The sequence below is a fragment of the Peromyscus leucopus genome, chromosome 8b (genome assembly GCF_004664715.2).
Source record: "Peromyscus leucopus breed LL Stock chromosome 8b, UCI_PerLeu_2.1, whole genome shotgun sequence".
NCBI classification, from domain to species: domain Eukaryota; kingdom Metazoa; phylum Chordata; class Mammalia; order Rodentia; family Cricetidae; genus Peromyscus; species Peromyscus leucopus.
Window position 1 is genome coordinate 36,280,198 of NC_051086.1, and position 12,569 is coordinate 36,292,766.

Below are 12,569 nucleotides of genomic sequence, written 5' to 3' on the forward strand. Positions count from 1 at the left end.
AGGTGACCTGTGACACCAATGGCAGGATTGTATGTTTTTCAGATCAACACGGAGAGGCTACCTTTCTTGCAGTACCATTACTGGGTTCCAGGAGACCTTAAAACCTTGTCTATCTAATCACCGATCTCAATTAAATTAGGTCTTGTCCTGACTGGCAGAATGTTGAGCGGTGATGGAGTATTCAGAAAGGCTGTGTGTGTGTGTGTGTGTGTGTGTGTGTGTTCGCTCTCGCCTGTGGTGTGGACAGGGTTTTGTTAGCAGCTCAGACTGGCCCCGAGTCCACTAAGAAGCCCACAGAGGCCGAATTCGTGGCGATCCTGCTGGCCGCGGCCGCCCGAGTGCTCGAACTACATGCCTGCCACGACGCCAGGCTTCCCGATGGTTTTTTTTTTCTTTTTTAGATGCTGCAGGGGGCCCGGCTCATCCTCCCACACTAAAGTCGCACGCAGCTTTGGACGACGTGCTGCGGACATCCACGTCACCCTTCCCTCCCTAGCCCTGCGGAGCGCTGCGGGACTCGCGCGGCCGGCCGGGGGCCCGGCCTTCACCTGAGCCCCAGAAACCGGTCGACCCGGCTGCGCCCCGCCCCGCCCCGCCTCGGGGCGCCACCCTAGCGGGCTGCGCAGGAGGGCGTGTGCCGGGAGCCGGGTTCGTTCGTTCGGTCGGTCGCCGGCCTGACGCGGGCGCCGCTCCCGCAGAACCCGCTGCGGCCTGTCCCCTAGGCCGCGGGCGCAGGCGGGCGTCCCGCACGTCAGTCCGCACGTCAACTCCGCGGGCGACGCCGGGCGAGCCAGCAGGCAGGCAGGCGGGCAGGCAGCCCCCGCTCTGCCTGCGGGAGGGGCGCGGCCCGGCCCGGTCACGTGACACTTGCAGCCGCCCCGGCCCCGGTCACATGGGCCGCAGCCACTGCGTCAGTCACAGTGCGGGCTGCGGGAGTCGAGTCGTCGCCGCCACCGCCGCCGCCCCCAGCGGACGGGGCGGGGATCTCGGTGCCAGCTCCCCCCCTCCCCCGTCAGCCCGCCCCGCCGCCGCCGGCTCAGTCACCCGTCCCGGGCTCGGCCGGGCCGTCATGGAGCGGGGCGGAACCCCGGCGTCCTCCGAGTGAGGTGCGCCGCCGGCGCTCACCCGCGGCCTCGGGATCCGCCGCTGCCCCTCGCCCTTGGCAGCCGGTCGCCGCCTCCTGGGCGGGCCCGAATGCTCGTCCGGTGAAGGTGCAGGCCGGGCGCCGCCGCCGCCGCTGCCACCGCCACCGCCGCCACCGCCGCCGCGGTCGGGAGATGGTTCGGGCCTAGCGGAGCGGGGACTGGAGGTGAGAAGCCGCCTGACAGACGGACTGACTGACGTCTGACTGAGGCGCGGCCGCGCCGCCAGGAAGGCGAGGCTCGGGCCGCGGACGCTCGCGGAGACCCTCGGGGCGGCGGCGGGGGGTCGGGGGGTGGGGGGGAGCGCTGGAGCCTGCTTTGCGCGCTGTCTTCTCGTCCCCACTCTCTCTCAGAAATACATTTCAAACAAGAAAAAAAAAAATCAATCAATAAAGGCCAACCCATTCCCAACAACATTCTAGACGACCATCTTCTGGCCGTTTCTCCCCCCACTCCTCCCTTCCCCCTCCCCCCTCCTCGTCCTCCCTTCCTCCATTCCTCTCTCAGATTCGGTCGGCGGATTCATCCCTTGAAAAACTGATGCTTCATCCGACTCAAGTCATTCCTACTTAGAGAGAAAAATAGGCCCGGATTCTGGCCATCATCTCCCTACTAGTTCTCGCCTTCCTTCTCGCGATCCTGCGCACCTCCCCCCACCCCCGCTCCCCCATCTCCCCTCCACCGAAAGAAAAAAAAAAGGGGGGGGGGACGGGACGGGATTTCCGTCCTTGATTGTCGATGGGGGCTTGACTGAAAATATGGGGACCTGGGTTAGGATAGGAGAAACCCTCCTTCCCAGTCGGAACGGGCCTGGTACCTGGCGATCGCGATGGCCGGGCTTTGGGGTATTGGTGTTTAGGCCTCTCCTCCAGCTGCCTGTGCTCAGGGTTAATCTCGTAATTGACGTCAGTGCTTTGTTCCATCCACTTTGCTGTTGCTTCCACTCTCTGAGAACCGATCCTGGGGTACAGGAGTCCAGGCTGTGTGTGTGGGGGTGCCCTTCTCAGCCATTTCATTCACAGATGACACCTTTACAGGGAGTCGAGAGCCCTGATCTGAAAATGGTTGTGAGTGAAGTTCGAACTAGGACGCAGAGTTCGATTCAGGGTTCTCCCGAGTTTCGTCAGTTGCAAGTCAGAATTCTGCTTTTTTTCTTCCCCGCTGAGATTTTAAACTGAAGCTAGCCCCCTTTCCAGTGCCGGGATCTAAGCCTTAGGTGCCCTTGAATAGGCTGTTTGTGTGACATTTAAAATGTGTGCTTTTTGTGGACATGAGAGGGGAGGCTCAGATCGTGAAACGCTTCAAGCTTTGTTTCCATATTGATTCTCCGAAGCCTTACAAAATCTTTTGTTTTGACTTATCAAAGTCCTTTTAACTTTTCAAAATTGAAATGTTTATGAGATCCTTCTTAATTCGAGATTTGATGAGAAGCTGATGTGGTTCGAGAGATAGCCTAGAATCATCATCTTTGGTCATATACGCATAAAGAAGTGTTGGCAAGTGGCCACTTGGTTTTTAACAAAGCTGGCTTCGTCAACTTCTTCAGGTTTATGTTCCTTATTCATCACTACATTTCTCAGTCTCCAAGCCAAAAGTCTCCAAAAGTTATTTTTAATTGCCTTTCATGATGAACTTTCTGAAAACCTAGAAGTAGTCTTTTTTAAAAAATTAACTAATACCAGCCGCTGTCATGTTTGTGGTCATTTGCAGGCTGATTTTTGTTAGCTCAGTAGGAACAGTTGGTACCTTTTACTTTAGGTAAAATTTTGCTTCATGTGGAGACAAGATAGGGTGTCTTGAGAATAGCCAATAGCCAAATCATTACAGGTTGGTTGGGATGGGCTTGGCTGTGTGTAGTTTAGACCGAGCTAGACAGTTTGGGGGTGTAAGGTGGACTACAGTGCTTTGGTGAAGCTGTGTGGTTAATTCCTAAGAAGAGAATATTTTTATTTCAGTTAATGTTCTACTTGTCAGAGTCTCACATTGAGGTTTATGCATTCTCTTCTATATTCAAGCTACTGTATCCCTTTTGGGACAGTGAATCCACTTGTGGGGTGTACTTGTCTTAAAGGTCTATTGTCTTTAGAATAAGTACCATGTTTATTCTCTTTATCCTCTCCAATGTTTTATGCAATTAGATGGATTTTGATAGCATTTTGAAGTTGAAATTGTTTATCTGTCTGATCTAAGATTTTACAGATAACCTAAAGTTATGTAAGCAAGTGAGCAATATTTGAAAGGAGGAAAATGGGGATCAGCTTCAGAAAATGCTATAGAAGATGAAGACTGCTAGACTTTATGGATCTTCCTTTTTTTGAGGTGGTAAGGTAGAAGTCATAGTTTTATGTATACCTGATAGGAACAAAGAAAACAAGTATTAAAAAACAGGTATTTTTTTCTTTTTTGACTATCTACTGGCCTAGAATGGAGTAAAAAATGTATGAAACCTTCCCCTTTCTTTGTAGTACCTTTCATAAAAAAATCAAAGAAGGTTTTTTTGTTTTGATGTTTTTGAGACAAGGTCTCACTTTATGTTTCTGACTGGATTGGAATTTGCTGTGTAGACCAGGCTGGACTTGAACTCAGAGATCCACCTGCCTCTGCCTCCCAAGTGCTGAGATTAAAGGTATGTGCCATTACACTTGGCTTCAAAGAGGTATACTCTTAAATATTGAAGGCACAACCAAACCCAGAAGCCTCAGGTTGGTAACTGTTTCCTTTGGCCTCCCAGATTGCCAGGGATTACAAGCATTCTCCACTATGCCTGGCTTCTGGGGTTTTTTGTTTTGCTATGTCTCTATTCCACATACATTCTAGATAAAAATCTTTGGTGCTTATTATAAACGTTTCACAACTTTCTGTAACCCTCATATTTTTACCGTTTCCTTTTCATTTCCCCTGATAAATTGAAACAATGATTCCATTTCTGGGAGGGTGTTTGCCTGTCTCAGTTATTGTGAAATACATTGTAGTTAAAGGTTCAAGACTGATTAGCTACATTTCCCTGTTGTTACTTTGTAACTTTCTCCTTTGTTTCAATACCCTACTCCCTGTTTTAACTCTGTATCCATCTTGGTTATTTGAAGAGATGTGCTGTCTAGTACATGGATTAGCAATAATAAATATCCCTGTTATTTTTTTAAATTATTTTTTGTTTTTTTGAGGCAGGGTTTCTCTGTGTAACAGTTCTGGCTGTCCTGGAACTCCTTTGTAGACAAGGCTGGCCTAGAACACTCAGAGATCCACCTGCCTCTTCTTCCAAAGTGTTGCTGGGACTAAAGGTGTGCGCCAATGCCACCTGGCCAATATTCCTGTTGTTAATTCTTGCCTTATCACCTGATCCGTTTTGTCTTGATATTAATTTTCACTGGAATTTCAGTGCTACTGACATACAGAGAGGAAGAGCTAAGCAAATTTAGTACCATAATAGTCTAGAGTATTTTAATGTTGGAATTACTTTTTATCTTATTTTTTAAGGTTTTTAAAAAATTTGAGAGGGTCTCATGTAGTTGTCTTCAAACTGGTGCTGGCCATGACTTAGTTAATTTCTCTCTCTCTCTCTCTCTCTCTCTCTCTCTCTCTCTCTCTCTTTCTTCCCTTGGTTTCTCAAGACAGGGTTTCTCTAACCACCCTGTCTTTCCTTGAACTTCCTTTGTAGACCAGACTGGCTTTGAACTCACAGAGATCTGCCTCCCTCTGCCTCCCTAGTGCTGAGATTAAAGGACTGTGCCATCCCTGCCCGGCTTGTTTGTTTTTCTGAGTATCACAAAAGTTTATTTAGCAAAAAGTTTCATAGGAAAATGTACATGACCCAATTCTACACCACAGTCAAACAGGCCCTTTGGGGAGGGATATGTACTCCTAGGCTGAACAGCCGTTGTTGAAACTCTTTCCAAGGCTTCTAACATGATGATGCTGTTTCCTTGTATGACCACCATTCCAATGTTATTTTGTTGCCCACTAATCACCATCTCAACACTCTTCAATTACAACATTCACAAAGGGATCAAAACCCGATAGAATTCCTTGTACATGTCTGCCACTATTTAACTTCAATGGTAATTTCTTGTCCATAAATTTCTTCAGTTTGGGAGGGTTCATGGCTACTTCAGTTTGGGAGTGGCTTCAGGGCTACCCCATAGCGGACTTGGCGTGGTGAGTGAGTGGGTGGCCTGGTCTTAAATTTCCCATCCTCTTGCATCCATCTCTTAAATGCTGGGATTACTGTGGACCAGTATGTTTTAAGTTTTGTGTTTTAACATTTTTTTTTTTGAGAATGGGTTTCTCTGTGTAGTTATCTTATTTTTAAAATTTTTTAAAAATTTTGAGAGGGTCTCATGTAGTTGTCCTCAAACTGGAGGTGTGGCTGGTGCTGGCCTTGAATTTCCTCTCCTTCTCCTCCTCCTCCTTCTTCTTTTTCTTTCTCCAGACAGGGTTTCTCTGTATAGCCCTGGCTGTCCTGGACTTGCTGTGGACCAGGTTGGCTTTGAACTCACAGAGATCTCCTGCCTCTGCCTCCCAAGCACTATGATCAAAGGCGTGTACCTTCACTGCCTGTCTTGTTTTTCTGAGCATAACAAAAGTTTATGACTTTCTTGCAAAATAGAGTGAATTATTTGATTAGCCAAGTAAAGGTTTTCTGTTCTGTCAACTGAGAGATTTTCCTTTTTTTTTTCTTTTTTCTTTTTGTCTTCTATTAACACTGAAAGGGTATCTGGAAAGTTTAGGTGAGGGCAGTTCTATGTTGTTTAGTACAAGGGTCAACAAACTCTGCCCAGTAGACCCAGTGCAGCCTGTTGCCTGCTTTTGTGCAGCCTATGAGGTAAGAATGGCTTTTATATTTTTATTTTGTTTTATATTTTTAAATAGTAGCAAAGAGTCAAAAGAATGTTATTTGGGAAGAGAATATTATAGGGAGCTCAAATGTCAGTGTCCATAAATAAGATTGTATTGGAACCCAGTCAACCCAGTTGTTTATGTATTGTCTGTGGCTGAGTTTTGCTGCTCCGAGGACAGAATTGAGTAACTGACTCTATTGACTGCCAAACCTAACATACTATCTTCCCCTAAAAAGTTTGATTCTTGCTTTAGCAGATCAAGTGGACTTTAATGAATATATGGGTTTACTGTAGTGGCCTTTGGGAGTTTTGTTTTTAGGATATATTTGTATGTGTATACAGTATTGGGATACTGTATACACAAATAATATGCATCATGTAATGTAGTAGATATCTTACATAATATGTAGTATTGAATATGATGCTATCTTATATTGAATAGTGTATATAATATTATAACTATATAACATAATAGGCATTACTATACCACATACCATATAAAACAAGTAGGGGCTGGGCATTGTCTTAGCTGTCCACTGTATTCTTAGGGTAGAGTCACGCTGCACATGTCTGCTTTTAGTACAGCTCTGCTTGGGGATGAAATCCAGAAAAACTGAAGTTGAGATGAGGCTAGAAGATGGTCCGATCGTAATGTTCAACTCATCTCCAAATTCTACTCTTTTCTTTGTCCTGAAGAATTCCACAACTGTCATCACTTTTTCCTATAAATTGTCCCTCATCCCTCTGTTTTACACTCACATCTGACTGGCATCCAAGATTCTACTTCCTTAACATCTTTGAATCTGACCCCTATTCAAGATTAGGTTAAGTCTTTGTTTCTTAACACTCTTTTCTGTTTTTAAAAGTTTATTTTTAGCTGGGCAGTGGTAACACATCCCATTAATCCTAGCTCTTGGGAGGCAGAGGCAGGTGGAATTGTGTGAGTTCAGGGATAGCCTGGTCTACAAAGTGAGTTCCAGGGCTTCCAGGGCAGCCAGGTTAGTTGTACAAAGAAATTCTGTCACGAAAAACCAAAATTTTTACATGTTTGTATTAGCATTTCATGTAAGGCGTATTGAGCATGAATGAGTTTTATAAAACTTTGAAGGAAGACTTATAGCCTTATACTCTTTGGGGGCTTTTTAAAATCATGTTTAGATTTTGTTCTTTATTGTGCTTGTGCTGTTTCACTAGTGATTTTGTAAGTGGTTTCAGCTGGGAAAGATGTTGGGTAAAATTGGATTATGATGTGTTATTTATTGCAAGTAGGACCCCTGGCATAGCAGTTACGGACATGTTCTTTTTTTTTTGGTTTTTTTGGTTTTTTGAGACAGGGTTTCTCTGTAGTTTTGGTGCCTGTCCTGGATCTCGCTCTGTAGACCAGGCTGGCCTTGGAACTCACAGAGATCTGCCTGGCTCTGCCTTCCGAGTGCTGGGATCAAAGGCATACGCCACCACTGCCCAGCTTAGTGACATGTTTGTGATGTATGTGGTGTAGGTCTTCTTTGTAGTTGATAAACTTGAAACAATTTGTTTCTACATAGTGTTTGTTACAAACTTTAGAAGTGACACTAGAAACATAGTCAGGCCCTTAATCTTAAATGAACAAAGTAGAGTGCTACAATTCACAGGTGAAGGAAGCTCTTTAAATTAGTGTTTAAGAACGGCCAGTTTGCCAGGTGTGGTGGTGCATGCCTATCCAGTGGATGGAGTCAGAAGGATTAGCAATTTAAGGCCAGTTTGAACTACGTGAAACTGTCTCAAAAGAACAAAAAACAGCCGGGCAGTGGTGGCGCACGCCTTTAATCCCAGCACTCAGGAGGCAGAGGCAGGCGGATCTCTGTGAGTTCCAGGCCAGCCTGGTCTACAGAGCAAGATCCAGAAAAGGCGCAAAGTTACACAGAGAAACCCTGTCTCGAAAAACAAAAAAAAAACAAAACAAAACAAAACAAAAACAAAAAACAAAAAATAGACCAAGAATTACCAGCTAAAGCTGGGTGTGGAGGTGTAAGCCTATGATTCCAGACATTGAGAGGCTAAAGTAAACTTGAGGTCATCTAGACAAGCAAGACTGACACAACACCACAGTAAACAACCTTAGAAGCTGATATGGCATCATAAGATTGGATTCCCATGAACTAGTTTATAAAGGCTTACAGTTGTTATTATTATATTTCCGAGACAGGGTTTCTCTGTAACAGCCCTGTCTTTCCTTGAACTCACTTTGTAGACCAGGCTGGCCTTGAACTCACAGAGATCTGCCTGCTTCTGCCTTTGGAGTGCTGGGATTAACGACGGTATACGCTACCATGCCTGGCTAAGGCTTATAATTATTAAACTTGTTTAATTTAACATTTATGCATGTTATATATTAGTATTATTGAAATCAAATCACAAAGGTATGGAACCTAGGGCTGGGAATGTAGCTCAATGATAGATCACTTTCCTATCCCAAACCAAGCACTGCAAAATAATAAAAGTAAAATCTAAGGCTGGGTGTAGTGGTACATACCCTTCATCACAGCATTCAGGAGGAAGAGGCAGGTGGATTTGTTAGTTCAAGGCCAGCCTGGTCTACAAAGTGAATTCTAGGACATCCAAGGCTAAAGACCCTGTCTCAAAAATTAAAAAAACAAAAGGAACAACAAATCAGTCCTAAAGGTACATATTTTCATACTTAAATGTTAGTCTAGTTTTTTTTTTTTTTTTGTGAAACGTCATTTGTTACATTGTTACTTTAAACTTGGATTTGATTTGAGTTTTACAGTTATATAAGCTGTAATGATGAATTTATGGCTATTTGAATGTGTATACTATTTTAAAAAAAATCACTGAAGTCATCACTTAGACTCTGGGGTATTTCATTTGCACTGAAATAGTATCTATCTGTAAGATTTGAGAGACAAACTTACAAGTCAGTTCAGGCCCTGAATGTTGTCATTCATGTCTTTGTTTTGCACCTCTGCTCCCCAAACTTATTTTCCAACTACCCGTGGTCCACATCCTTTCCCGAGGTATGCCTTTCCTCCCTCTTCTTTATTTTGCCTACAACTCATATAACCCTCTTCTTTCCTCCTGCCTCTAGTTAGGTAAACTGCAACAAAATCTTAAAGATGAAAGGTATTTTTAGTTTTTAAATCCTTAATCTAGTATAGTGTATGGCCTAGTATATACACTAAGTAGTCATGAATGAAGTACGGGATTAACACTAGTTTATATTTTCAGGTCTAGGGCTGGGGATGTAGCTGAGTTGGTAGAGTGCTTAGCTATCACTCCAGCAGCACATAAACCAGGCTTGGTGGTAGATGTCTGTAATCCTAGCATTCCCACAATTTGAGAGGTGAAGGCAGGAGGATCAGAAATTCAAGGTCATCCTTAACTACAAATCTAGTTTGAAGCCAGCTTGGACTATGTAAGACCTTATTTCAAACAAACAATCCACATCTATCCATCTATGTATGTATGTGTGTATGCATGCATATATATGTGTATATATATTCAGGTACCCTGAAGAGGCAGCATTTATTTGTACTTGGTGAATATTTGAGAACATGGTTTTATTCTACATGGTTGTTGCTTTTTTTCTTTCGTTTCCTTTTTGAGACAGGATCTCTCTACATAGCCCTAGCTTTCCTGGAACTCACAATAGAGGCCAGACTGAGATTAAAGACATATACCACCACACCCAGCAAGCATGGGGGAGTTGAATAAAAGTAAAAATTTATCATTTGTGTCAAACATAGCGTAGGCTGGTTTTGAACTTTTAGTTGATTGTCCTGCCTCTGCTTCCTGAATGTTAGGATTACAAGTGTGTGCCATCATACCTAGTTGTACATGTAATTTTTTTGTGTATGTATAGATGTTGGTTTTCTATTAGGTGTGAACTTTGAGAACAGTTGCCTTAAAAACAAAGTTTGCATAGTGTTATTGTTAATGCTTATATTGGATAATAACAATTATAAGAAAAGGATTTACCCTCTCACTTTTATCAAATATAGCTCAGCTCTTAGGAAATGGGAAGTTATCTGTGGATAGAAAAGAAGAGTGACATGGTATTCATATATATATGTATATATATATGAATGAACTGGAGAGAGACAGCCCAATAGTCGTTTTTCCCTTGGAAATGGGACAGTTGTGAGCTGCCATGTGGGTACTGGGAATTGAACCTGGGTCTACCAGAAGAGCAGCCACTGCTCCCAACCACTGAGCCATCTCTCCAGCCCAACATGATATTCTTAAACCCAGCCTTTAGTGGTACTCCTGACATGCTTTGCCTTGAGGCAGCAATACTCCAGTTGTAACCTTTATAAAAATCACAGTTTGTTTGAATTTCTGTATGCGAGTCACTGAGTTAAGCGTTGGAGGGAAGAAAGTAGAAATTAAAATAACAGCCTTGTTACTCGTTCTCCAGAGCTTGAGATATGGGAGTAGATTCCTGCTAAGGAAATGGAGTACTTGTAAATACAGTAACTGTAATGGAGGGAAATGCTAAGTGCCAAATGAAATACAAAGAAATGCTTTGGGAATTAAGTGATTTTAGTGACACAGAAGTCTTGGAAGGTTCTTAGAGGAAGTAGGTTTGTGGTGGATATATTAGAAACTGGCAGAATGAAGGACATTCATCTGGGTAAAGGGAAAAGTCTGGCCAAGTGGTGGTGGTGGTGGTGGTGGTGGTGGTGGTGGTGGTGGTGGTGGTGGTGGTGGTGGTGGTGGTGGACGCCTTTAATCCCAGCACTAAGGAGGCAGAGGCAGGCAGATCTTTGAGTTTGAGGTCTACAGAGTTCCAAGACAGCCAGGGCTACACAGAGAAACCCTGTCTTGACTCCCGCCCCCCGCCCCCCCCAAAAAGAGAATAGTCTGAGTACAGACGTGGAGCTGAATGTATGTAGGTTATTTTCAAACTCATAAACGTTTGTTTTGTTTTTGTTTTTGGGGACAGGGTTTCTCTGTGTGGCCCTGGCTGTCCTGGATCTCCCTCTGTAGACCAGGCTGGGCTTGGACTCACATAGATCCTCTGGCTCTGCCTCTGGGAGTGCTGGGATTAAAGGTGTAAACCATTACCACCTGGCTGACTTTCTTGATATGAGCCAAGATCTCACTATATAGCCCTAGCTGGTTTAGAACTTGATCCTCCTGCTTTTACCTCCCAAGGAACTACAGGTATATATGTGTTACAGAAGTCTCAAATGAGACAATTTTTTGTTTTGTTTTGGCTTATGTCCTTTTGAGACAAAATCCTTCTATGTAGCCCTGGCTGAACTGGAGTTCTCTATATAAACCAAGCTGGCCTTGAACTCATTGAGTTTTGCTTGCTCTGCCTTTCCAGTGGTCAGATTAAAGGTGTGTACCAACATGATGCATTGCCCTGGACTTTTAAAAAAGAAAATATATTTAAATGCTGATGGGTAGAATTAAAAGGGTTCATTATTGAGAAAGAAGTTTAAGTTGCTTCAGAGATGGCAGGAACTGGTGAAGATCCAGAAGATAGCAAATTGGGGGAGATTGTTCTTTGATAGGAAGAACTATATTTTTTCCTTTGTAACCAGGAGGAAAGAAGAGAATAGGTTCAGAGAATTGATAGCTAGGTGATAAAATGATAAAGTTTTAATTTTTTTTCAAGATAAAGGTTTCTCTATGTAGACCTGGCCTTCCTGGAACTGGTTCTGTAGACCAGGCTAGCCTGGAACTCAGAGATCTGCCTGCCTCTGCCTCCTGAGTGCTGGGATTAAAGGTGTTCAACACCACACCTGGCCCCTGTCTCTTATTTTTAATATTCTGTTTCTTAATCCATGTCCCATAAGAAAAAGTCATTTGTGGAATAAGTTAGGATCAGGGAAAGTCACAGGACTCAATGGGATACTTTTTGAAATAGGAAAGGAGAAAGACTACAACTATTAGGAAGCTTTGAGAATCTGGTTGAGAATTATTTATGAGGCAGGATAATAGACATTTGAGGTGACCCATAGAAATTTGATTAAGAACTAGGCATGGTGGTATAAATCTGTTTTCCCATCACTTGAGAAGTGGAGTCAAGAGGATCAGGATTTCAAGGTCATCATGAGCTCCATAGCCATTTTGAGCACAGCCTGGACTTCATGAGTTCTTGACTTTTTTCATGGGGGAAAAAGAGAGAGAGAGAAAGAACGAAAGAAAGAAAGAAAGAAAGAAAGAAAGAAAGAAAGAAAGAAAGAAAGAAAGAAGAAAGAGAAAGAGAGAAAGAAAGAGAGAGAAAGAAAGAAAGAAAGAAAGGAAGAGAAAAAGAAAAAGAAAAAGAAAAGAAAGTTACTTTTGATTAAGAAAATAAAAATAACAGGCTAAGGAGATAACTCAGTGAGAAAAGTTCACCAGGATTGGGAAGGAGGAGAGAAGCAGATCTCTGGAGCTCCTCTGTTCAGTGAGAGATCCTGGCTCAAAAAAATAAGGTGAAAGTGCTTGAGGAAGATACCCAAAATTGACCTCTGATCTCCACAAGCACACAGGCATATATTCACACAAAGAAGTACAACACAAGTAACAGCAAAAATGCTATGGAATCCTTATCTTTGTTCTTATAATTTTTACTGCATTTTACATCTGAAGATGAGAG

General features: G+C 43.6%; 1 protein-coding gene and 1 pseudogene across 3 annotated transcripts in view; one reads left to right on the forward strand and one right to left on the reverse strand.

Annotated features, from left to right (window-relative positions):
• The first annotated feature begins 1,221 nt into the window (after positions 1 to 1,221).
• Positions 1,222 to 12,569, forward strand: part of Aff4 (AF4/FMR2 family member 4) — a 73,131-nt gene continuing 61,783 nt past the window's right edge. For all 3 annotated transcript variants that reach the window (XM_028855687.2, XM_028855686.2, XM_028855688.2), the window contains exon 1: positions 1,222 to 1,309. The gene's annotated coding sequence lies outside the window, so the exon portion shown is untranslated. The remainder of the gene's footprint in view (positions 1,310 to 12,569) is intronic.
• Positions 4,835 to 5,302, reverse strand: LOC119086945 (annotated as a pseudogene).